The sequence below is a fragment of the Pezoporus flaviventris genome, unplaced genomic scaffold, assembly GCF_033815535.1.
Source record: "Pezoporus flaviventris isolate CSIRO_AGI_PZ_B2104156 unplaced genomic scaffold, CSIRO_AGI_Pfla_v1 ptg000052l, whole genome shotgun sequence".
Lineage (NCBI taxonomy): Eukaryota > Metazoa > Chordata > Aves > Psittaciformes > Psittacidae > Pezoporus > Pezoporus flaviventris.
In genome coordinates, this window is record NW_026892600.1 from 836,510 (window position 1) to 860,568 (window position 24,059).

At 41.2% G+C, this 24,059-nt stretch overlaps 1 protein-coding gene across 1 annotated transcript in view; it reads right to left on the reverse strand.

Annotated features, from left to right (window-relative positions):
* LOC133277187 (cytochrome c oxidase subunit 7C, mitochondrial) overlaps window positions 1-24,059 on the reverse strand; it is a 568,656-nt gene that overhangs the window by 227,245 nt on the left and 317,352 nt on the right. The gene's annotated exons all lie outside the window — the stretch shown is intronic.

Here is a 24,059-nt window from a genome sequence, read left to right on the forward strand (position 1 = left end):
ATAGGAATCCTAAAAATATTCCTTTAATGCCATTTAAGAAATAGCAGAAATATTTGTTTGAAGAAACAACATTACCCCAAATGAGGAAACTAGAAATGTACCCAAAGAAGGCATGTTTGCTTTTTTCCTTCATTCCCCCAGGTTTTGGCTTGCACTAGATTCACACATGCAGTTGAATACCAGCAGTGACAATGCCTTCCTTATTCAACATCTCATCAGAGATTACTGTGTAGCAGAAAACACACCACCTTCCCACTATCTGCCTCATATTACTCCAGGTTACCTGGAGTCAGTCTAATCTGTAATTTTGCAACGAGGTATTGTTAAAATCCAGCCATTTTAGTTTTAGAGATTCCACCTGTAGTCTGAAGTCACAGACAACTCAAGAGCTCCTTGATATTGTTTGTGAAATGCACGTGTTGCTGCATTTGATACAGTTTAATGGATAGATGCTCTGATTGCACATACCATTTAATATGACTTTTACCCTCTTATTGCACATGATGTTTCTGTTTTATTAATTTTCTCTCTCTGTGGCCATTTTTGGTGCTCACATACATTGCATTTTGCTGACTGCCTCATGATCAGCATACCTACAAGCTTCTGGATCAGAACCCTTTGTAAAGAGCAAGATTTAGATATGATTATTTTATCCCCTAATGGCTCATTTCAAGACACTCACAAAAGCTGAGTGCTAAGCTAAGAATAAGGGAGAAGGATGCTGATTATCTCCAACCTTTTAAATACATAAATTAGTTTTGACTCTCTATACTCTGTTTCACACATGCTGAGTCTTCAATTAACTCTTGCCTTATCACCTTCCCTTGATTTATGAAGAGGCATCCCTCCCTCCAGTCCTCCTCATTAAATGACATTTTAGATAGCAAAAAATCAATCCAGCATTATAAACAACTTATTTAATGTGTAATTATTTCTTTTTGAGGATCGCATTCCTACTTCAAAGGAGGCAAGCAGAAAGATCTCCAGCATGCAAATGGGAGGGTACATATTGCATACTAATGTGAGGGTTTCTTATTTACATGTTCCTCATATTTATGCAAAAACGGATGTTTATGTTTATTTAAAGACGAATACAGCTAATGCTGCCTTTCCCAGGAATCCTCAGGCACTGGTCAAGGCAACAAACAGTGTCTGCAGTCCAGCTTGCAATGTATTTTTTATGGAAAGTGAGAAGTTCTAATAGCTGGGGAGAGGGTGGGGCAATTTTCTTTGAAAAGATAGGAGATATTTAAGAAAAAAAGAAAATACTATACATTTAGTTCAGGTTCTTTAGTGGCTTTCATGTTACAGAAATACTTGCCTGTGATTAAAATGCCAGAAAGCCAATCAAACCATGGTGCTATACAATCTGCCACGCCAGCAGCCCAGTAGTTAATATAACCCTTATGTATTATTCATTAGGAGTTGATGCTTATGCAAATCACAGAAGCATGTGCCCACCTACCCATCATGGGTTAATAACAACAATATGACCACCACCACTAATAATAATAAACCCCCCACATGTACAGCCTTTCCCCAAGTAAACTAGTAGGCTTTAAGCCAACCACAGGATCTTTATAACCAATGGTAATTCTCCTCCATTAAAAGCATCAAAGAATTGCAACGCTTACCTGGTTAGCTTTGTAGGGCCCTCAGATATTCCAGATGCAATAACTGACTATGTGTGCAACCAATAAAGCTGAACTGAAAAGCTGATTAAGGGCACTTAATGCAAAGCCGCTCACTGAATATTCATATGATGCCTGTGTTTATGCAAATTAAAGCAAAAGAAAGCCAGAGGGGATTGGTTGCCATAGACCACAAACACTGTGTACAGCACAAAAATAGAGAATAGTGACAAATAAATCTTGAATATCATAGGTATGAAGGAGAACAAGGAGTATAGTAAAATATTAAAAGCCTTACATTAATTACGGTTTTTAAGAGCTTTATTTTATATTATCTTTATCATACTATTTGTAAGCCTATCAGGTAATTTTCTACAATGTACTAATCTCAGATTGTCATCATTCTAGAAGATAATATCAATAATATTTGTCAGCTTTATTTATCCTGTAACTAGTCAAGCAGATTCCTCAAGCACATCAAGCAGGTGAAAAAATCATGACAACAAAAATTATAGTGCAATACTTTAGGAACCCATAGCTTCTGCTAAACTTTATTAAATCTTTCATGTGAGGCTGTCTTCTCAAGGAAAAGGACAGAGAAGAGTAGAGTGTGTCAGGGGGAGTCTGTAGAAATGAAATTTAGTTCCTTGGTATCTTAATTTTGTTGTGCAGCTGCTTCATTCCAGATGCAGGCTCATGTGATGCAGCCAATATTGTTGTTGCACTCGGCTTTTCTCAGCCTGAAGTAATTTTGAAAAGACCATGGGTTTTTACAGTAAAAACACAAAATAATGTGAAGTTTATATAAAATGCTATCTCTCAGGTCAGGTCCAAATATATCAATCCAAGTTCTTCATATGGTCATCACCAAAACTGACGCTTTTTTAAAAATGAGATATTTTAAAATCAGAATGATACAGCTTATATGCATTGCCATTTCCATGATGAGCAACACTATATACAGAAATCCTACTCTTATAAAGCATGTTATATTTTAGTCTTTTCCTTTTATTTCCATCAACAAATTGCACTTTCAAGAGTGGTTCCCATTCATAGATAACCATTTATTAATAGTGGCACTGATATTAAAGTTTAAGAAGGATCCAATGAAAATACCCTTCATACCCTTCTATGAGGGTTATGAAGTACCCCTCATAGAAGGCACTTGAATTATGGATCAATAGGTACATCTGGCTCTTAAGTTTTCTGTGATTTCCACTGATATCCATTGGCTGCTGTTAACACATAGTGCTTTACCTGAAAATAAAACAACAAACCAACAACTACCAAAGCAAAACCCATCAGAAACTGCTGCTTCATGGGCACACATGAACAGGGATTGCTGTTTTGTAGGAAGCTGATGGGCCTCCCTTCATGGAGATATGAGTTGAGAACAAATGTTCCTTCTCAGAAAGTGGAGAGAAGGTCCCACTACAGGAAATCAAGGTCTTCCCTTGACTCCATCACCATGGAGACTCCACTGCCAGTTTTGCTTGTGAAAGACCATCCCATTCCTACACATATCCACTGGTCCCAGAGGGGACCAGGGAATTTGCCATACCAGTTTATGACTTCCAAGTCAATGCCATCGCTTGTTGTGAGACTAAGAACCAGGTTCTAAGGCCACTGGCTGGAAGATACTAATGGGTATGTTATGTTGGTACCTGAACAAGGGCAAAGAGACTCTTTAGCCATGGGATGCTGAAGCCCCATGGGGGCAGCCAAGGGCCTCAGCAGAAAGGGCCAGGCTTCTCAAAGGTGAGCAAAAAGGACTGGGGTGACCCCTTTAAATGAAAATGAATTCCTGCCTAGCTGGGAACCTCTGAAAGCAAGAAAGTTAACCATCATGGTGAGAGAAAAAGTGAGGTGCCACAGAGCCGGGGAGGAAATCTGTCCCTTGAAATTTGAACTTTCTAAAAGGTAAAAAAATCTGAAGGAGTAGAAATGTGCTGATTTATATTTAACAATTTGTTTTGACTTATGTGAAGGAAAAATGTGCTTATAGATCCTTGGAAAATCTATGTATCTGATAGCATTGACATCACCACAAATAGCCCCATAGTTAAATGAAAAATGCAGAGAGCTCACATATTTGCAAGAGGCTGGGACCTCAACTTAAAGGATGAGAGAAAGGTATCTGGGGACAAGGGCAATTGGTTGTGAGATCAATCTGCATTCACTTTTGTACAGAGAAGGTTTAAGCCTGGAATAGGGGTCTCATGAGCAGTTGAGCAATAAATATCCAGAAGGATATTAATCAGCTAACTGGTGAATATAACTATATGTATTTTTAAAAAAATACAACCTCAAAACCCACAAAACTAACAACAGCAAGAACAACAACAAAACTAACAACCAACCAAAAAACAAAAACCAAAACAACAACAATAAAAATATTAAAAAACAAACTTAATGGGAACAACAGACACTGATTTTTTCTGCTTCATCCACAGAAAAAAATATACAATACAAGGACTCTTCTGCTTGCAAGGCAGGCATACACTAGCGGAGCTGGGGAATTTCAAATTAGTCCATGAAGCTACTCAGAAAGTTCATGAAGAGCCAATAGCACTCAAGTGCTTCCAAGTTTCTCCATTTCTTCTCAAAAGAAGTAAGTCTAAAATAATTCTTATCTTCAGAGAAGAAACATTTTCCCAGGCTGGACACAGCACCATCTGTGGCATCATAATATTCAGCCACTGACAAGCAGAGATGGATGTGCATGTGAACACTGATGCAATGATTTGGCAAACCGGTATCTCATTCATAAGATACATAGGTGTGCAAACAAGCAGGCATATTTAGAAGGCAGAAATGAGATCAGAATACAAAGAAATTATGAGGGGCCTTAATTAACTTTACTTCATGTAGGCCACAGTTAATATCACTCCTAGGTGCCAGCAGGAAGTTTCCCACTGGATTCAGTGAGGTGGGATCAGATCAAGAAAGTTGAGCTGCTGTTGGCTTTTCCAGAAGTCTTTAGCCTTATTCTCATGTGCTTACATGCATTCACTTCTAACACTTGGCACAATGTGATTCAGAATGTGTTAAGGAGCTAACTGTTCTGGTTTTTTTTTGTTTTTTTTTTTTTTTGTTTTGTTTTTTAAAAAGGGGGAATTAAAACTTAAATTTTAAATGCAAGTGGAAGCTGACAAAATTCTATCTTTTCAACCTTAGCTTTATCAAAGATGTGTGTGTATGACCTGATTCTGTGAAGTAATATTTCTGCACTGTAGTCCTGTCAATCCCCCACCTTTCAAGCACATTAAACCAATAAAGTAAATTATTTTAAAGAATAAAGAAATAGAGAAAAATCTGATAAATTGACTTCTTTGTTCTGCCAATTGACTAAATGACACTTAAGTCATCTCTAAGTGCCTGGAAAAAAAATAAAAGGCATTTCCATTGTGAAGCTGATGAACTATTAGGCAATTGTAAAGCAGGGAATGGCAAAGTGGAAAATGCATAGTAATAATGTTTTACATTTTCTTCTCCCTCACTTCTCTTTTTCTGTGATTTTTTTTTTTTCCCCAACTGCACATGCCATAAGTGGAACAGCGAGGGAAAATCACTTTCCAACCTCTGGAGATTTAGCTGCCTTCCAGAAGCCCACCTATGGAAATGACCATCCCACCACTGTTTCTCCATCATTTAGTTAAAAAGGGGACAGCTGTCCTGGCATGCCCTTTTCTGCAGAGACCACATGCATCTGTTTAACCTCAGGTGCTAACATCATTTTCAAAGCTGAATGGCAGAAAGACATACGCACAGTCAAATGGTGTGTATCTCCTGGATCTCCAATAAAATCAGGAACTTGCACCACAAAACACTTCTGATATATGACTGAAACATTTTCAGACTTACCATGCTCCCAAGAATTTATAATCACATTTTGGAAAAGTTGATATTGAAGGTGTCTCCATAACAACAGGTTTTCTGCTCCTTTCCCAGAAAGCATGTCTACATAGGATTCAGCTCCCTGCATCCTCATCTTTCACCATTTTTCCTTCCTTCAGTCATATTTCCTGCAAAATTCTCTCTGCGCTTTCCTATTTCCTTCTCTCTTTATCCTTCTCTGGCCTCCCAGCTGCTGTCCCAGTAACAAAGTATTTTCTCCCTAGATAGTAACTTCCGTGCTCTTCCAAACAACAGCAAAGCCCATTTAAAATTCTCCCTCTCCTGGGATCATCATTCCATCACTAGCTGTGCATGAGACAAGGCTAGTATATACCCATGCCAATATAGCTGCCCAAGCATACTGCATCAGGAAAGTTTGATCCTATGGGGTATACACATAGATTTAACATCACAAAGGAACAAAGAGGAAACTTTGCGTCACATACTACTGAAGAGTCAATACAGAAGACTGAGAGGTGGCTGCTCAAAAATAACACAAGATATTCTAAGTCTGCTTCAAAGAAAGTCATTATACTGTCACACAAATGCCTGCAAGATTCATCCACACAGAAAAAAATCAGTAAGTGAACTTCTTTTACTGGTGGAAAAAGCTGACTTCTGAGATAAAGAAAAGCATTACCTCTAAACATAAGATAAAAAAATGTGGAAGGGTGTGTGAGGGTGTGTCGCCATTTAAGCCTGGCCCAAGCAGTGATCTGGGCCTTCTGGGTAACTCCCCCCCTTTTATATACTGAGCATGATGTGCTGTGGTATGGAATACCTCTTTGGTTAGTTTGGGTCAGATGTCCTGTCTCTGCTTCCTCCCGACTTCCTGTCCACCCTGGCAGAGCATGAGACTCAGAAAGTCCTTGGTCAGAATAAACATTACTGAGCAACAACTAAAACATTGGTGTTACCAGTGCTGTTCCCAGGCTGAAAGTCAAAACCACAGCACTGCACCAGCTACTAAGAGGGAGAAAAATGACTGCTACTGCTGAACCCAGGACAGGTTCAAAACACCTTTTAGGGTGTTTGTGCCATGGAATTGGATGAGACAAATATAAATTTGCAGGACAAACCTGCTACGATGAGGATAAGGGGCAATTTGTGCTGCACTCAAAGATTATTGTTTTAAATGAAAACTGACACAAGAGAGAGGAGAGATGAAAGAGCAACCATTTATTTTTATGACATAATGGGATTTTAAAATTCAGCACAGCAGGTAGAAAGAACTATGTAATTTCAAGATAAATATTGCATGTCCATACATGAAAAGTCTGCTCCCTTTTTGAAACACTCTGCTGTCACTTACATATGAGAAATCAAAGCTTGGGGTAGCAATGGACACACATCTTTCTACAGAGGAGCAGGGCAGTAGGATGTTTGGAGCCAGGAGTAGGACCAAAATCCATACTAGAAAAAAAAGAGACCGAAGACCCTACTTTCAAAAGCCACATCTGAATTCCAGTTTCCTGATATACTACTGCTCCAGCAGGCCTGCTAAGAGCAGCTTTAAAGAGTATCTCATCTACGAGGAATTTCATTTATGATCACTACACCTGCAGGTGGCGCTTTGAGTGGACATGCAACCTAATATAAGTATAAACATCTCTACCTTCAAGCAACATAAATGACAAGGTACTACTGGTAAATCTGCTGGGGGGGGGGGGGGGGGGGGGGGGGAAGAGAAAAAAAAGAGTATCTGATTCCAGTACTGAAACATTGTTCCGTAACATGACGATACAGGTTATGTACTGTGAACGAAGTCCTGCAAGGTCTGGAAACTGGTTACCTGGTGTTGTGGTTTAAAACCAGTCAGGCAACTTGTTCACTCACACCCTCCTTTCTTTCTCTCCCCCTACTCCCGGAGGGATGGAGAGGAGAATCAAAAAGAATACAACTCCCACGGGTTGAGATAAGAACAGTTTAGTAACTAAGGTATAACACAAATCACTGCTGCTACCACCAGTAATAATGATAAAGGAAATAGCAAGGGAAGAGAATACATCACCTCAGCACCAGCCAACCAATAACTCGCTCCCCCTCAGCCCAACCAAGCACCGACCGATACCTCCTCCAACCCTGCAGTCTCCCAGCCCTTCCGGCTAACTCCCAGTTACATCCTGGGCATGACGTGCTGTGGTATGGAATAGCTCTTTGGTCAGTTTGGGTCAGGTGTCCTGTCTCTGCTTCCTCCCGGCTTCCCCTCCTCCCTGGCAGAGCATGAGCCTCACAAAGTCCTTGGCCAAACCAAAACATCCTTGTTATCAGCTCTGTTCCCGAGCCGAAAGTCAAAACACAGCACTGCACCAGCTACCAAGAAGGAGAAAAATGACTGCTACTGCTGAACCCAGGACACTATCCACCCCTTATTCCATACCATTCACGTCATGCTTAGATCCCACATTTTCAATATACCATCACTCTTACCTTAGTGCATGGACCAGTCCCTATAAAGCTGTTGCGTCCATCTGGTCCATGATGTCAGGCTCCATCTCTTGTTAACAGTCTTTCAGAGCAGGAGAGACTGTGTGCAGTGCTCATACTCATGAATAACCCGGGCTATAGTGTCCATTGCCAAGTCTACCCCTCGATCATGAGTCCATCTCTATGTTGCATCTCTGCTCTGATGGCCTGAAGTGCCATGGACCCACCAGGCTCAAAATAATTCACTGTCCCCTTCAGCAGTTTCTGCAGCTTGTTGCTGGGGACTCCATACAGCTGCCTTCCATCTCCGACGCTTCCAAAGCACTGGAGGGGCCCAGTGGACTAGATACTTGCCCATACTGTCCCACACACCCTGCCACTCATGACTCTCCAGCCTTGGAGAAAACCTCTTGGTCCCCCTATATCCTCGTCTAACCCTAGACAAGACCCAAACCCGACTCTGCTTAACTTCTGAGATCAGGCAAAATGGTTGTGGGTAGCACACAGTCTGTATGTTTGCCAACATGCTGATCCCCATCACAATCAGCAGGCAGGTCCCAAGGATACCCAAAGCCCATTCAAAACCTTCAGAACTCTCAGTTGATGCTGCTGTACTTGTCACTGGGGCTGGTGTAGCTGCTGTGCTTGCCGGCTCTCCCACCACCAGTTTCTCTTTTCCTGAGTCCAGCTCTTCCTCCTCTGCCTTGCTGGGAAATGCTGCGTGGTCTCCTGCATTCTCCTGGGGCTCGGCGGGCGGCTTCCGGGGAATGCTCTCGGCCGTTGCGGGGCTCGGCTCCTCCGCGGGGCTCGGCTCCTCCGCCGCCTCCTTCCGCTCCTCGACCGCTCCGACCTCCTCCACCGGCAGCCGTCCCCTCGCAGCCTCCGGCCCCGCTCCCGCCGCCGCTTGGTGCCCGGGGCCGCTCTCCCGGGCCGCTTCAGCAGCCGCCGGCTCCCGGGGCCGCTCCCCCTCAGCTCCCCGCAGCCTCACGAAGATGGAGAGCAGGGCGAGGGCCAGGACGGTGAAGAGCAGCCGGACGGCCAGGTACAAGTCCACGGCCACGTCCGTCCCGCCCTGCTGCTGGAGCCCGCCCGTATTACAAGTCATTGCCATAAGGTACAGTGAGACAAGAACCTTAGTCCAAGCCCCACACCTGATAAACACTAACACAGCAAATACCGGCTCTAAGTAATGTACTGCATTCTGAAGGTGTGAGATCAAGAGGAACAACTTTGAGAGCCAATAAATCAGCATTGTGACGAGTGACTATTAATCCGGTCAGATCTGTCGTTATCTCAACCCCTCATGCCCAACGTTGGGCGCCAAAAAGAACTGTCGTGGTTTAAACCCAGTCAGGTAACTCGTTCACTCACTCTCCCCCTTCTTTCCCTCCCCCTGCTCCCGGAGGGACAGAGAGGAGAATCAAAAAGAATGCAACTCCCATGGGTTGAGATAAGAACAGTTTAGTAACTAAGGTATAACACAAATCACTGCTGCTACCACCAATAATAATAATGATAAAGGGAATAACAAGGGAAGAGAATACATCACCTCAGCACCAGCCAACCGATAACTCGCTCCCCCTCAGCCCAACCAAGCACCGACTGATACCTCCTCCAACCCTGCAGTCTCCCAGCCCTTCCAGCTAACTCCCAGTTACATCCTGGGCATGACGTGCTGTGGTATGGAATACCTCTTTGGTCAGTTTGGGTCAGGTGTCCTGTCTCTGCTTCCTCCCGGCTTCCCCTCCTCCCTGGCAGAACATGAGCCTCACAAAGTCCTTGGCCAAACCAAAACATCATTGTTATCAGCTCTGTTCCCGAGCCGGAAGTCAAAACACTGCACCGCACCAGCTACCAAGAAGGAGAAAAATGACTGCTACTGCTGAACCCAGGACACCTGGGTTGGAGCTGAGGTCCCTGTAGAAGATGTGATTTCTCATAGGAACTGAAAACCAAAAGTAATTGGCATATTCTGTATATCAAAGGTATCAAGGCTGGAAGTGAGTGTTAATAATCTGGTACATGTTTTATACCACTTCTTTAGTGAATGTGATATATATAATACTCAGCAGCAGGAATAAAATATTAAAGGATTTCAGTGCTTGCCTTTTTCTTTTAATTTTCTCATTCGAATGGCAAGTATTCTGTATCTCCAGGCTGCTAAGGGTAAATGACCTGGTCAGGAGGGCATGGGCAACTGGTGAAGAGTTCCCAAGGATTTGTATTGTCCCTTTAGATAATGGAAAATTCAGGGCAAAGGATCACTCCTATTAGGATACTCATTCTTGGAACACAAAAGAATGTTTCTCTGTCCTATTTTATCTTATGGTAGAATTAATAATGACTGAAGACTCTTCAAGGTGCTTCATCCTGAATTCCTGAATTGTCTATGTGACTTTTAGCAGAAATGAAAATCTCATGGGGTCAAAAAGCTTTCTGTCCACTGCTCTTCTCTTTCTGAAAGTTTATGAAGTCAAAATCAAGCACAAAGAATAAACCATGGGCCATACACTACTGGGAAAAAACATTCAGGCATCTTTTTTCCTCCCACTTTTCAGTTTTCCAATTTTTTTCTTTTATTTTACAAGTTAGCTGAGGGAAGGCAGGAGTTGTAATATGGACAAGTTCCAACTGGAAAGCTTGAGCTTTCTAGGTACGTAAGCACTGTCATCTGTACACATTACTAAACACGATGTGCTTCCTAATAGAGCAACAGTGGTTTTACAAAGCATGTGGATCTATTTGCTTTTCTTTTACTGAGAAGAGACAATGGTTCCCATCCAAGGTCTCTAGCACAGTTTGCTGACATATTTAATAAGTTTGGTTTGTTTGGGTTTTTTTTGTGACCTAAGAAAAACCCACCTGTGAGCAATGGGTCTCCATTTTTCTTTGGAAATACAATCCAACACTGTCCCTCTCCTACATACCATGCACATGGCATGGAAGGTTTAATGTTTTGATGAACAGGCAACATATGACAACAAAGTTAAGACTCAAGTTGAAAACTATACCAAAGTATTCCCAGTCTTCTAAATACTCATCTTGTTTCCTATAGAAATCGTTTTCACAGCTGAAGCAAGGTGACAAAAAGATGTTTATTTTAGATAAAGCATGTGATAGAAGAAAACAATGTTTCTGTTCAGAATAATTTTTCAGAAAGGAATGTTCCCTGAAGGATAGAGCCATTCAGAAAAGGTATTCAGAAACTAGCACATATTATATTCTTCTTTTTTCAGTTGTTTTTTTCTTCACTGGGTTTCTCCTAAAGACAATTCTTAAAACAAAGATACATTTCACATTTTACAGAGGGAGGTGACGAGGGAACGGTTATAACTCTCTCTCTTGGCAGGCAGATTAATGACAAGGTTTATAACTGGTGACTTGATGGCAGATAAGCCTCACACCCAACCAGTCTCAGATACCTTATGCACCATGAACAGGCTACAGAAGAGTCCATGAAAGGTGCTGGTGTCAAAGGACTCCCTAGGTGCCCTGGCCAACATAAGCAGACAGCTTTTGGTCTCTCAAAGAAATATTTGGTGAAGGCATCACATTGGCCAGAAGAAGCATGCGCAGCTGCTGCTTCAGTAATAGAGCCATCAATGCATCACACTTTGTAGTTTTAATATGAATACACTTCTTTGGGTATGAGTCATAATGTGATGTATTCGAAATCTAGCAATTATTCTTTTAAGAAAACCTTACAAACCAGAAATTGACTGTCCTAGTGCTAATTAATGAGCCTTTGATGGCAGTACAATTGAGGAAAATCATAAAAGCAATTTTTGTGCCTCAAAAGGCTCAGGAAAAAGTAACATTTTGAGATAACTAAGGCAATGTTTGTAGGCAGAGGTGTTCTTGCTTTCTGCAGTGTACAGCAAGAGCTGTTTGGCTGTATGTTTTTTAAACAAACTATCCTTGACCAGCATTTGAAACTCTGCTAATAGAAACCACAGACCTATTGGATGGCTGTGAAGGTGTCAAACTCTAGTGCTCTGTCATCACAGCAATCAGTCTTATAGACCAAGTTCAATAAATAAGTTGCTGTCATTATTTGAGTGAAAAGAACAGGTACTGCAACTTTCATGACCATAAAATGGAATGAAAAAAGAAAATTAAAAATTGAGAGGTGAACAAAGAGATTAGAGCCCTGTCAAGGCTTTTGTAGTCCGTGAACACTACGAGATTTCAAGGCTGTCTGTAGGTGTGTTAGGGTGCTTTGCACCCATCAAAAATGAAGTTAAACATAATAACCATGTGTCAGAGTTCAGTGGGTAAAAATAACAGCATTATCAGTTGAAGGAGTGAATTCATTATAATGTCTAATTTGGGAACTGTTTGAACATTGGGAGTTTGCAAAGTGCATTTGAGCACTGTTGGGTTCTTAAACTCTATAGGAAAGATTAAGAAACAAAAGAGGATGGAGGAGAGAATATAGAGCAAGCAAAAGAGTCTTCAAGAGAAAAGAAAGACCTGAGGCTATATTTTTCTCAAATTTGGTCTTTCTCCTCCAAGTGATTCTATTCCCTATGTCTGTTCAGAACCTCTGTGTATGTGGAGAACAGACTTCGTATTCACACTCCAAGGAACCCTAAGTACCTTAATAATTGCTTATATTTAAATTCATGGAATTCCATGGTTTCTCTGAAACCCTGTGTAATCACTTTTGCAATTAGGTTCCATTAAAATATTTGAATAAGGTTCCATTAAAAAATAAAATAACTACTACAAGTAAGAGCTAATTATTCTGACTTTCAAAGCTAGAAAGTCTGTGTAGGGGCACAGAACCTAGTACTTGGGAGTAATTCAAATATCCATACCACAACAAATTACATTGAGATGCAAAACCTGAGAATCAGGTAGCACCCTACTTCAGTTTATAACTGAAAAGTACAAACAGCTTTCAGATTGCTCCAAACTTACATGAAAATACATTTTGTGATTTGTAGGACTGGTCCAGTAATGCAGCAACCAACACCAGAGCATGACAAATGCATAAACCTGATGCTTAGGATAGATACCTACCTTAATGATTTCAGAAAGGTTCAGTGCCAAAGAATGAATACCTTCTGGTCCTTGTAATCAGACTTCACTGCTGTAAAAATCTGGCAAAAAATATCTTTAATTTCTTCACTGGTGGCTGGGAAGGAGATCTATTTATTAGTTTTCTTATATCGTATTCTGAAAAAAATTATTTTCACTGAAAAGAAGTGAGGTAAACTGCTCGTGATTGAAAATTAGCAGTCATTTGGGAGAAATATGTTCCAAACAATACTGCAATTGTCAAAACTTCACTGAAAGGTTACTGGGACACATTGCTTGTATAAGGCCATGCATTAAATTTTCAACTTCATCTGAAATGTTTACAATATAATATAATTTCCAATACAGCCCTTTTAAAATTTGAAGTAGAAATAACTGTCTGGAGAAAAGTACTTTAATAAAAGGTTATTTTTATATTGACTGAAAGTTTTCTATTGTATATCAGTATTTTATATTTTTAAATGCTTTATTTTTTTTCTGAGTGTTAAAAACAATTTTGAGGAAGTTTGGCATTACAACTTTTCTTTCTCATCAGTGATGAGAGAAAGGTGTCAGAAATCTCTGCAAGGCTGGGGATCATTCACAGGGAAAAAAGAGGTCTCATAAAATAGTCTGAATGCCACAGCTACCCTGATGTGTCAGGGTATCACAATAAAGAGGAATATGGAAGGAATTTCTCTCCTCTCCTGCTCAGAGGGTCTTTCTTTCATTTTTCTAGGGACAGAAGGTAAGATTGGAGTGGATTTTCTTAATTACCAGAGTTTCTGGAAGCTGGTCAGAAATGAGCTATAAAGGTGAGAGAAGAAACAGCTTGCAGTCCTTCACTTCTGGCTAAATCTTGCAGGTTTTGGAGCAGCAGCTGTAACTTTTACGAGTTTATCAGAAGTTTCCTGCTATTTGGAGATTTCACTGAAGAGCTGGTGGCTGGTATCAAGAGATTACATGTGAAATTTCCACATCGATTTTCTTTTCCTAAGGAGAAACCAACTTTCTGTCCCTCCTGACTCAAGGGAGAATCTTGCAGATGTGAAGTCAGTCCAAACACAGAGGCTCTACACGAAGTCAGAAGTACTGCCATTGAAGGCTAGCTCTGAACCCCATTTCTCACCCCAGCTCCCATATGACTAATGCCATTTGTTCTTTCATCTAAGCTATACATTTTCCCTCTAATTTCCAGGTTTAAAGGTGCACTGCAGTGAGGGCAAAACTCAAAAGGTGGAATTATGCTTGCTATGATACTTTCACCATGCCATTACCCATGCGATTAACTGAATAACTCACATCAGGGGTAGCTTGTGATTGTGAGATGAGAAAATAGAATATGAGAATATATGTTAAAATAATTCTAGAAATAATAAAAATAGAGAGTCTCATTTTACATTCCTGTGTTAAACTATGAGAAACTCAAACATTGAAAGGAGTAGGGGCATGGCCAAAGGGGATCACAAGCAGCAAGAGACACCAAAGCTCTGGCAGGAGTTTCTGTTAATTCTACTAAAACTACAAAATAGTTGTGTAGTTAATTTTCCCCCTTTTGCTGGCTATGCAGGGAAGCAGAGTGCCTCAAAACCAGATCACCTTTTATCTTTTAGGTTTTGGGTCTGATTCAGCCTGTCTGAGGGAGGTAAGGAATAATTTCTGCACAGATGGATATTCAGGTTCATTTTATTGGGTTCACATGACATCCCCATCTATTCAGCTGTAACTGCAGGTACGCATCACCCTGCATGGTGCAGTCAAAATCAATGACACTTCTCGTGGGAGTAGGCACCCTCACAGAAACCAACACCTAGATATTAACTGATAAGAAAGAAGAGATTTTTCCACTTTTTTTTTTTTTAGGTTCTTTATGAAGAAGGGTTTCCCTCTTAGGACCACTGAATCTCTGTTATCACTCATTCCATCAAAAAGTAGCATTTTTAAAAAGTGATGCAATATTTGCAATGTTCCTATGAGCAAATAGAATATTTGACGTATATATATATATATATATATATATATATATGAGTGTATAATCTCAATATCAAAACCCCAGATTTATCTTTACTGAAGCAGACTCCACACTTAAGGTGGTAGGGGCCTCCACACTTAAGGTAAGATCACACTCCTGGTAAGATCACAGTGAAATCTGGAAGCAAGGGCAGATGACACCTCCTAGAACAACCAGCATGGGAATAAAGTGAAATAGATTCATTACCTTGGATTGCTGAAATGGAGACATGGCAGGAAGGGCTTCTTGAGGGTCAGGACACGCTGGGTGTCTGGGCAATCTTCTTAGCAAAGTTTAGTGGTAGCAAAGTTCAGCCCTCCAAAACAAAGGGCACCCTGCTAGGGGCATTTCTGTCCAATCATCAGGCTTCAAATTACTTTATTTTATGCTGCTGTTGTTATTAGTTGCACTATGGTAAAACTAGTGGGATGGTCATGGTGACAAACACAGGCTTTGTGCTGAGCAAAGAGTAACCAAAAAAACTACCCCAAAATCTCTGCCTCAGAAAAGAGTGCTCTCAGTCACTGCCTGCAGTTGAGCCTGCTAAGAACTTCAAACATTATTGCAGTAGCTAACTAATGCATCAGACAAGTTCTTTCTACCCAGTCCAGAGGGTGGGGTCTTTTCTACTCCTTGTCTCCCACATTATAAAACCAGACAACACCAGCACTGATTTAGTTACTTTCTTATAGCTTCAGCAATTTGACTCATTTTATTGCATGAACCAAGCAAAATCTGAACAATATAATGAAGCTCACATGCTATCAGCAAGCTGTGAGTCTAGAATGGCCAAAAGTGAAATTCAAATTGGACAGCTAAATATCTGAGCTTCAACTCTGCTCTTTCTGCACATCACCACTGGTGAAGCTTGAGTATTCAAACGTTGTGAGGAGATGAAAGGCTACAGGATTGAATTATATCAAGGTTGATTTTCAAAGTCAAAAAAATATTTGTGAAACAGGTTTCTACAATTTCATAATTTCTTTTAGCTGGCCAGTGATAAGGGATTTAAATCCTGAAAATGTTCTTTTATCCCTTGTTTCTGATTTAGACCAGAAAAAAGCCACCTCTGAATTTTTATATTACTTCTATGTTGTGGCCAGGACAAGAACTCAGTAAGTGGTTTCGAACGCCTTGAGGTTTTGGAAGGGTTTCAACCCCTTCAAAGCAGAACTATTTTCTTGCTCTCATTTCATATCGGTCACATTGTCCAGCATCCTCATATTTATAGAGATAGTAAAATGTTGCTGGAAACCTCATCTTCTGCTCTGCTCTTTTGACCATATTATTCTTTCCCTGAGCCTCCTGCATTAGCTCCCCTTTTCAAACACTAGTTTTACTTCTCACTTTCAAAGCCCTGTGCTAACTCGAGAAGTTAGATCTCATGTGGCTCATGAAGCCACTTCAAACTATTTCACGTATTCTCCCATACCAGTTCTTACACTTTTAAGGAACTCCCAGCAGGGTTTCTGTTAACCCTTTCAGCAATGAGGTGGGTGGGAGGAAGGTGAGCTCTTGTCCAGGGTGCCATTTAAAACAGCTGGGGATCCCTAGGCTGTAAGTCATTCTCATTTTGATATGAAAGTAAAATAGTGGGTTCCATAACTTGTTTACCCTTTTAAGAAAAGAGGTACAAGACAGTAATTTGAAGGCATCTGGGATTTCTAGAGCAGGAAACACTGGAGGAGACCAAGGCTGTAAGGAGATCCTTCTGGCTTACCAAAACACAACAGGTCAGGTTGATGTTCTGCTTGTTAGTTGGGATGGTTTATCCATGCACTTGTTGCAGATAGTAGCTTTGGTTGGAAAAGGGAGATGGATGCACTCCTATAACTGCATAGGCTATCTTTTAGGCTCAGGGATGTTAGGTAAGATCCAAAAGATCCTTTGGGACTGGCAGGCTTACATATATTCTGTATTACTTTTCAAGTTTAGACACCATTTAGGGAGTAACAGGTTCAAACTTAAACAGCGGAAGTTCAGTTTAGATATAAGGAGGAAATACTTTACTGTGAGGGTGGTGAGGCACTGGAATGGGTTGCCCAAGGAAGCTGTGAATGCTCCATCCCTGGTGGTGTTCAGGGCTGGGTTGGACAGAGTCTTGGGTGGCATGGTTTAGTGTGAGGTGTCCCTGCTCATCGCAGTGGGGTTGGAACTGGATGATCCAGTTAGGGTCCTTTCCAACCCTAACTATTCTATGATTGTGTTCTATGATTCTATCTAATAATACAGCCACTTAACACTCATGCATGCAACATAACTTTGATGGCTACTGACCGCTGTGGTAGTTTACCAGCAAGCTTGTTCAAATGCTTCTGAAAGCCCCACAAACATCCACATCTACAGCCTGTAGGCACCAAAACACATTTGACAATCTGGTTCAGTTCAGTGGCAGCATTTGACATCAGCATCTTATAATTTACCTCTTTTTACACATTGCAGAGCTGAATAATCACTGACAAGCAGTTATTTATTTTTTATTGACAGCTCTTGTATCAGAGGACAGTATTAATCCTTCTGTCTCTTCTTCCTCTGATGTACTTTGCTATCTACAACTGAAAAGTCCAGAACAGAGCCAGACTTTGCTAGGGGAAAAGAAGAATAATAAAAGCTGTGAGGGACAAATAAATTTGTGAGGATATTACTTTTAACTATTTTAAAACATTTCAAAAGGTAATCAATAGGGCTATTCACATGTATCCCTCAGGGACAGTATTCTATAATGATGAAAGGTAGACTATAAACCAGTGCTGCTAATGTTGTTATGATAATCTTATATATACTTTGGTGGCTGCTTGCACTTAATTATTTGTGGTATAAAACATTTTCAGTAATAAAGTTTCTTGATAGCGTTTTCTTTCAAGATTTTGGTGGTTTTTTTTCTATTTTTTTAGTTTAAAGATCAGTAAACATTTCTGTAAATAAACTGTATCAGTGTACTTCCACAAAGCAATTCTTCCCCAAAATCTTTTCCATGCAGAAGCTCTGCCTCCAGTACACATCTGTTACGAGCCTCAGCAAGTCTCACCAGTGCAGGCTGTCTTTCTCAGAATCTGTCTGCTCTTTAGATGGACCCCATTAGGAGAAGAAGCATTTGCAAGCAAAACCACAACTCACCTTGGCCCACTTTGCGGAGGCTTGACATATAACAGCACTATTCTTGAGCAGCTGATCCACAGATAGTCTAATGGAGCACTTTTACAGGGCTGCTTCTAAAGGCTGACAATACTGTGTGCTGTCAGGTGTTAAAGTGATGGATAAAAGACATTATTTTAAAGCCCCAGTATACTCACTGCAAAGGAGCTGACACTGTGAGCCCTGGGCTAGATGACAGTGTTTCTAGGGATAATAAAAGTAGTTTCAGTAGTTTCAGTAGTTTCAGAGATTATGGTTCCAACATACAGTTTCAAATGTCTCCCCGTGGAAAGTAGCTGTGGGTCATGATTTTGGGTATCGCCAGGGACCTTTTGGGTGCAGTAATATTGCCTGTCTTTAGCTATCCTGTAGTTACGTTCATCTAATTTCAGATTGCCACATCTGTGACTGAGCTGACAGGATTTTATCGTGCACTAGCACTGAAGCATGGCACTATTAATCTCACAGACGTGCCAGCATCACTCAGTCCATTTTGCTAGCAAGTAGTGTAAACAGGTATTTCCACAAAGTATTTTAACCCAGTCATTACCTGCAAAGCCGATTGGCAGCTAGGACCACAGGGCTCCATTTTGCTGTGAAACAGCATGGACCAGGCTCTCCATGCCACTTGCTGCACCACCAAAGGAGCTAAAATCAGTATCCTGGGTTCAGCAGTAGCAGTCATTTTTCTCCTTCTTGGTAGTTGGTGCAGTGCTGTGTTTTGACTTTCGGCTTGGGAACAGAGCTGCTAACAAGGATGTTTTGGTTTGGCCAAGGACTTTGTGAGCCTCATGCTCTGCCAGGGAGGAGGGGAAGCCGGGAGGAAGCAGAGACAGGACACCTGACCCAAACTGACCAAAGAGCTATTCCATACCACAGCACGTCATGCCCAGGATGTAACTGAGAGTTAGCCGGAAGGGCTGGGAGACTGCAGGGTTGGAGGAGGTATCGGTCAGAGCTTGGTCGGGCTTGGGGAGCGAGTTATCGGTCAGCGGGTGGTGAGGTGTTGTATTCTGTTCCCTTGTTATTTCCTTTATCATTATTATCATTGGTGGTAGCAGTAGTGATGTGTGTTATACCTTAGTTACTAAACTGTTCTTATCTCAACCCGTGGGAGTTGCATTCTTTTGATTCTCCTCTCCGTCCTTCCGAGAGCAGGGGGAGGGCAAGAAAGGGGGGGAATTACCTGACTGGGTTTAAACCATGACAATCAGACAATTGTGAAGTTTTCCCCAAGTAATCTGAGGAATGTTATGTATACTAAATTCCTTAAAAAAAAGGTCTGAGCCTCTGTTTTTGGTTTTTGTTTCAGGTCACATCCCTGATGGAGTAGATAATATGCATTGAAGTAATATGAGGAAACATGAATGGATATATTCATATGCTTGTTGTGACATTTGGCACCTTTCAATCAAAAGGAAGGAGGAACAGACGCATGAATGACATTAAAGTGTGGCCAAGCAAGTGCAAGATAAACGTAACAGCATGAAAAGCAGCATGTAGTAGCACAAAGTGTTGTCTGTTCAGATGAAATGGCACAGAAAGCAGGGAAAGGATAAATGAGATACATATTAAATTATTGCTACCATTCTGCTGTTAATAATGCTGCAGAGAGACACTTATTTAATATCTGTCTAAATTTACCCTGTGAGCAAAAGCAGTGCATCTCCCAGTACACAAATCTAGACTAATTAGTGACATAAATAATAGAATCACAGGCTTGGTTTGAGTTGGAGGGGACCTTAAAACTCATCAAGTTCCAACCCCCTGACATAGGCAGGGACACCTTCCACTAGACCAGGTTGCTCCAAGCCCCATCCAACCTGGCCTTGAACACTGCCAGGGATGGGGCAGCCACAGCTTCTCTGGGCAACCTGTGCCAGGGCCTCACCACCCTCACAGGGAAGAACTTCTGCCTAAGAGCTCATCTCAGTCTCCCCTCTGTCAGGTTAAAGCCATTCCCCTTTGTCCTGTCCCTACAGGCCCTTGTCCAAAGCCCCTCTCCAGCTTTCTTGTAGCCCCTTTAGGCACTGGCAGCTGCTCTAAGGTCTCCCCTTAAGGAGCCTTCTCTTCCCCAGGCTGAACCAGCCCAGCTCTCTCATCCTGTCTCCAGAGCAGAGCTGCTCCAGCCCTCACAGCATCTCCATGGCCTCCTCTGGACTCGCTCCAACAGCTCCACGTCCCTCTTGTGTTGTTGCCTCAGAGCTGGATGAAGGACTGCAGGAGGGGTCTCCCAGAGCACAGTAGAGGGGGAGAACCCCCTCCCTCGACCTGCTGCTCATGCTCTGGAAATGCAGCCCTGCACATGGCGGGGGGGTGGGGTGTGGGGGGGGGTGGTGTCTGGGCTCAAGCGCACACTGTAGCTGGGTCATGGGGAGCTAATGCAAACTAATAAAAGAACAAAAATAAGATCTAGAAAGTATTTTAATGTAACTGTTTCTCTTATTTTATCTGTTCATGTGTTTATTATAAATAAACAGGAAGAAACATGGATTTGAGATTTTTTTTTCTTAAAACAAGAACAGAAGGCAAGTTTGCAGATGTGGAAGTTATACAGCAGTGAAAGAGGTCTAATGCTAGACATGGGTGATATGACAACAGCAAAGGTTTCCTAAATAGACTTGTTTGTTTCTGTTATATACCAGGCCTGCACAGAAGAGCTGGGAATACAGGATTGATTGCCTATCATTTACTAGTTAGTCTGAGGAAGATGAGAAACAGGCACAACCCTAATGAAGTCAGATGCTGCATCTCAGACTGCATCTTAAACAAGGAAGTTGAGTTGATGGAGTAGTTCAATTCTTGTGCCAGAAGGCTTATGCCAACACAGAATCCAGACTTGAACCAGCAAAGATACATCCAGTGGACCCTTTGCCAACATGATATCCCAATAAGCTGTGTCAGCCCTGACTTTTGTCAGCCATCCCAGGGAAGCAAGAGCACAAGTTGGCAATTATAATGAACCCAGGAATAGGCCAGCAACAACAAAATATGTCAATGACCTATTCCTCTGCTCAGCATCACAACTGTGCACGTCACTCCTAGAAGGATCTTGTTCAGTTTGTTTGTATCTCCAGTGACGCTGAATTCACAGCCTCCTCATGCAGGCTGTCCTAGCACTTCAGTACCACCAGAAATATTTCCTTATTGCCCAACTTCACTTATTCTCTGCTGTGATTTAATATTTCTGCTTCCCTAGGTGTGGAGAGGTTGTTCCCTAACTCTGTAGCAGCTTTCACAAACCTGGAAACTGCAAGGTGCCCCTTCAGAATTCTTATGTGGACAGTCCCACTTTGTTTGACCTTTCCACATGGACCATCATTTTGTAGATTTGTGCTTATTTTCATTTTTCCCTTGAAATTCCCAGCAACTGGTCCGTATCTTTCTTGATGTATAGTGGCTAAGACTGTGCATGCTACTGCAGCTAAGATCTTACTGATGAGCACGAAAAAACTTCAGGGCTCTACAGGTTGCATTTCTGTTTATACCTCCTACCATGATTTTCACTGTGGCATGGGACTGTCAACACACATTCAGCATGTGATAACACAGCAAGCCTCTAAAGCTTCTCTCCAGTTATTTCCCATTGTGTGCTGTTGTAGCTAATTAATTGTGCCCACATCTTAGTACCTAGTACATCGCCCTGCAAAGAGTATAAGATCACATCTATAATAATTTCTCAAGAGCACTTTGAATGCAGTCTCAACCTCTGGCACACTTACAATGCCTCCCAGCACAAAACAGGTTGTTAATGCAACAGGCATATTCTCTGTCTCATGTTTCCAACGAGAATATTGGTGACTTGGCTGATGGAGTATTGCACATCAACATTGATGCTGAAAGGTGACTTCTGCTTCTATACAGAAATGATGACAATGCCAAATGCAGAAGAGCTCTTCCTTTTTAATATTCTGACATTTGACACCTTTTCCACTGTGGTTACCACAGCACTAACGTAACATAGCTATTCTTATAGCAAATTCTGTCTTACCAAGTGGTGTTATCAAGGGCTTTACCTTACCCTGACTACTCTTTCTTAGATATAAAAAATAATTAACATCTTCTTTACAAATATTTTTATTACTGGGGTAGCTAAGAAATGCTGAATTCACTGAATTGAGTAATATAACTAAGCAGAAATTTCTTAAAATAGAGTGCTATAAAGAAAAAGGTATACTGAAAAATGGAAAACAAAAAAAAACAGCACAGAGATAGTCTTACATATTTTATTTATGCACAGTCTGTTTATTTTACAGTATATTATAGAAATCATAAAAATGAAAATTCAATTAATATTCTAAGTAATTTGGCATAACTGAAATTTAGCCAATTCTTGCATAAGGCCAGCTGCAGTCATCTGAGGTCCACATTCATCTGTTACACACAAGGCTCCCACATATGATAAATTTCCTGTACTGGTGGTTGGGATGGGGCAAGCTCTGAAACCCAAGGGTCTGGATGGAGCCTAATGAGTTCATCAATTAATCTGAGAATCACTGTAAGTGTAATTTGCCCACATCACAAGGAAGAGATGGCGGCTTAACAATATTCTGGAACTCTTTAAAAATGCTGGATCTCAGAAATACTTGGAACTTACCAAACTTTGTCATGTTCCCTGGCAGAAGTAGCCAGGTGGGAAAGAAAAAGGTGTTCAAACAATGACTTTGTACAAATTAGTAGTGTCAGAACCCTGCAAAGAAGAGGTGGCACCAGAAATTCATTTTGTTCAGGTGTTTCTTCCACTGCTGTTGGACCTACTGTGGATGCCCCCCCTGCTGCTATGCTACTGCATATTGAGGTAAGAAGTGAACATCTGGCAGGTACCCAGAAGGTTCAAGGTATTGGATCTCCCAGCTCGGGAGAGACAGTCACCTCTAAACTGGTGCTGATGACTTCCCCCAATTCCTTCTGCTGAGGTAAAAGGACTCTATATTTGGTGTGACTAGGTGGGCCACAGCAGGATGGAGCCAAACCTGTCCTGCTTCTTAATACAAAATGAAAGCAGAGGGACAACTTTGCTTTCTTGGAGTCCTTTCAAAGTTCAGTAAATTTTCGGTCCATTTTGTCTTGTGATCAGGGTATAACAGAAAAATATTCCGCCGTTCCCCAAGAAGCCACCTTTCCAAAGCCCAGGACAGTATTCCCAGTATGGGTGACCAACATGTAGCTGATGCAAGGATGAAACCTCAGCTTGCAGGAGCAGGGGTAGCAGCAGTTCACAGGTCTTCAGAATAGGACTGAATTTTGTTAACAATTTATTAAATATTGTACCCATTTTTACCCATAATCTTTAGTGTTTGAGACATGATGTTATTGTTGTTTGGGATGTTCTCTGGGGCTATCACAAACATTTACACGAATGAAGTTCTACTTCAAGATCTCAACTTTAAAACTTCAGATCACTGCTCTCTTTAAATTTTTAATGAAAAATCACCCTTCTCCCACACCAAAATATATTCTCAGTTCCTTTAGGAACAGCTGGAATACGTGTGATTGTTATATCATACAAAGCACTGGCAGAAAATGATCCTTAAGAGATGGGAAAACACACTTCTTTCAGCAACTTTTGACACAAATATATCTGCAAAATTACCATTCTTTTCTGCATCTGCTGATTTAACATGTAACAGCATTTAAACCTAACTGCACATACCATACTGTTAAGTTTCTTAAAATACTGCTTGAAGAAGACTTCAATAATCCAGCAACAACCTCCTGGGACTATTTTGGGAACTTATGCTAAAACTGTTTAGACCACATCAAATTAAATCAGAAGATACTATCTCATAGGACACCTGTCAAGCAGAACAAGGAGGTTTTCTTACGAAAATGATCATTTCTGGCAATCAGATAATCCCCCAGTAGAAAGTTGCACATTGATCAAATGCAGTCATTTAAGATTAGTTTGCAGTCTCCAACATCTAAAGTAGTGCAGG